A 3,780-nucleotide genomic window follows, 5' to 3' on the forward strand; every position below is an offset into this window, starting at 1 on the left:
AAAGACCAGACCAAGTTAAAGTGAGATTTTATTAATACCACGTGGCAAGTTTTTGTTTTAAGCAAGTTTCGTTACGGATGTTTGGAGGAAAATTTAAGGGGTAAATTACACCCATGGCCACTGAGCTTTACCCATTTTTACATTATGGTCACTGAACTTCATTTCTTTCCGGTATAGCCACTGAACTTTACACTTTTTAACACCGGTGGCCACTCAACGCCTCAAAACGACAGTTGACAGCTAAAAATAAAAAAAATCCAAAGTGTTAATAATATTCTAAAGACCTTTAATTCTTGAAAATTTTCGTTTCGAAATCATTTAGGTGTTGTTTGGTTAGGAGGGAGAAAGTGAATTTTTAGAGAGAGAAATCTCTAGAAATGTGATTTTTGAAAATAAAAAAATATAGTTTCATGGTAAATGTCTTTCTGAACAACTTTAATTCTTGAATATTTTCATTTTGAGGTCGTTAACGATCGTTAACGGTCATTTTGAGAAGTTAGTTAAAATTGAGTGACCACCGGTATTAAAAAGTGTAAAGTTCAGTAATCATACTGGGAAGAAATGAAGTTCAGTAGCTATAATATGAAAATGGATAAATTTCAGTAGCCATGAGTGTAATTTACCCAAAATTTAAGGGAATAGTATGTCCACTCGGATGATGTGAATTAGGGGTGTTAAAACGGTGCGCGGATATGCATTTACTATTTTGTCCCTAAATATTTATGAGACGGTTTTGGATAATCCCTATTAAATGATTCGGTCTATACGGTTTTGGAGAATCCCTATATCCAATAAATTAATAATATTTATTTTTATATATATACAAATTTAATTATAATATTTTAAAAAAATAACCAAAAACATTTAATATTGTACTGGTTACATTACAGAGTAACCAGTTTGCTGGACTTTAATTGTAACCAGCAACAATGGCTGATTATATATATATATATATATATATTTATAAAAAGTTCTTAATTTGTTATGATACATTCATATAAAAATAATGGTTAGAAATTAAAATTAATTATTTTATTTGGGGATCCTCACTGGGCGGATATAGCAATCCCCATCCCCATTTAGGTTTCGGGGAAAAAAAAAATTCTCCATCCCCAATTTTTACGGTTATTCCTCATCCCCGTCGGTTCAGATAATCCCTCCCCATTGCCACCCCTAGATGTCATATTATCCTAACTGTTGATGTGTGATATTATGTAATTGGATGAAATCGCAATCCACGTTAAAACGTATGTATTTCTCTATTTGCAATGTCTATTGATGAGATCCGTTCTGTCTAGTCTGAGTTTAAATTTTTTAATAATAGTACCTAATAAAAGTGAACAATAGGTTCTAAAGCAAAAGTTAACGATCCAATATTCTGATTCTAACGTTTTTATTTGGGTATTTGGACCGATTCAAAAATCACTAACATGTTCTCTATACAATAATTTAAATCTCTAAAATTGTACCTAATGTAAGTCATTAGTACAATTCGGTTCATTATATAAAAAAAAACTTAATCATTCAATCCAATTTTGAATTTTTTTATTCGGACATTCGATCTAATTGAATTATCTTCAAGATTTCAGTCCTAGTAGTGTTTGAGCCAGCAATGGATTTAGAATTCAAAGATAGTGAGTGTTTGGGATGCTTTCTAATAATCTATAAAATACACTGTCTGTATAGAGTTTTTCGGTATTAAGTGTTCAATCCTCCTTCTAGACCTGTTCCAAATAGAAGTTGGGGAGGAGGGTTTGTGATTCCAATATAACAATGTAAAATATATTTTTTTCACATAATATCCAAAAAAAAAATTATCACCAAAATATTTTAGTTCTAATATCACTTTCATTTTCCATAATTACAACCTGATAAATATTGTGTTGTATAATGTGTCTTAGTGAAGACTTTTTTTTTTAATAAAAAAACAATGGATTAATGAGCCAAATCATGGCAAAATTGTAACAATGAATCAGAAACATAACTCGGTAATAAATTAAAAAAAGAAGGGCAAATGGATAAACGAGAAGACTGTGCTAACACATGTGCCATCCCATTCGCTTGCCGCCGTATCCATTTGACTAAGTAAGAGTCATTTGATGTTAGGATCGATCGTATTTGAGTAATTCTATCCCCAAATTCAGAATCATCAATAGAACTAGAGTTTATTGCATCAATCACTTGTTTAGCATCAGATTCGAAGACCACATTCCTTATTCCATCAGCTTCTAGCCATTGCATAGCATGTAATAGAGCTTCAGCCTCACATTCTCGTGTTGTCGGACAACATAACAAACCCGCACATCTCCCCATTACAAACTGTCCATTTGCATCTCGTACTGCTGCTCCCATCCCTGCACGACCATCAACGTTAAAGCATGCAGCATTAACACAACACGAGAGAAATCCTTCTGATGGCGGATGCCAAGCCGTGCAACCAGCAGATGAAATATTTCCTGCTACTGTATTTCCGATCCACTGTTCTCCCGTACGAGTCTGATTCCTCAAGGCATTTGCTTCTGACCAATCATTAAGTACTGTGCAAGCTTGAGCCACTATTTGATCTGATGTGCGAATCTCATATTGCCAAAAACGGGTATTTCTAGCCTGCCATAAACTCCAGAGGTGCATTAAAAATGTTTTTACAATTTGTTCCGGTGCTGCTCTAATTATATTATGAAGACTTTTATTATACCATTTAACAAACTTTAGGAGTGAAATTGTATTCTTTTGTAAGTATGTGTTGAATTGGCTATTTTTCAAAAAAAAAAAAAAATTGAAGCTATTTTAGTGTCTTGTCCCTAAAATATTACTCCCTACTTACCCGATATTAGGAGAATTTTTAGGAGGATTGTAAGTAGGTGTACTAAGAGTTGAGTGGTCGTATCTATAGGAACCTGATATTAGGAGAATTTTTAGCATACTCATGGAGTAATATATTCATAATTCACTGATAGAGATGCTTGATGTGCTCTATTATGATCTATGAGTACTCAATCGATATTTTTCTAAATGCTTTACAACAAAAATATTTAAATAAATAAAGATCTATACGTTGTTTTTATTGAGTTGTTTGGCCTTTTTTTATACGACCAGTGAGTGCTCATACCCCCTAACCACCGATGAATTTATTATTGGATACACATTGGTGTTCAAAAGAGTGATGTATACTACTTCAAAAGATAATTGGGATAAATTACATCCGTGTCCAATCAAGTTTGTCGTTACTTTCATTATGACTCCTTAACTTTGCAATTTATTAACATAAACTCTTTTTTACCATTGATCAAGATGACTCTAATAAAAGGCAACAAAATGATCTTCTAAATAACTTTGAACATTTTGGTTCTTATGTTATTTAGATATTGTTTGATTAGTAAAAGACTTAGTTATTTAGAGATAGAAATCTCTTAATATTGGGATTTGGAAAATCGAAAATGATGGTTCTATAGCCATTTAGGTTTAATCAACGTGTGAATATCAAAACTAAGAAGTTGTTTGGAATTAGAGCAAGTCAAAGATTGGCTTATTGATTTGTGTGAAGTGGAGGAAGGAACCTGGACTCTGTATGTGTTTCAGTAGTGGTTCTCTAGTCGATTTGGACGCGAAGGAATTCTCGGCTATAGTCTAAGTCGTGCAGAATTCCGAACAAGAGCGTAAGAATTTCAATGCAGTCTTTACATGATTGACGGTAATGACAGATGGTTAATATTGGATTTGGGCTCACTGGGGATCAGAATAGTGAGTAGATGTATAATTTCTAGGGAAAACCAATAGAAA

The sequence above is a fragment of the Euphorbia lathyris genome, chromosome 9, assembly GCF_963576675.1.
Source record: "Euphorbia lathyris chromosome 9, ddEupLath1.1, whole genome shotgun sequence".
Classification (NCBI taxonomy): domain Eukaryota; kingdom Viridiplantae; phylum Streptophyta; class Magnoliopsida; order Malpighiales; family Euphorbiaceae; genus Euphorbia; species Euphorbia lathyris.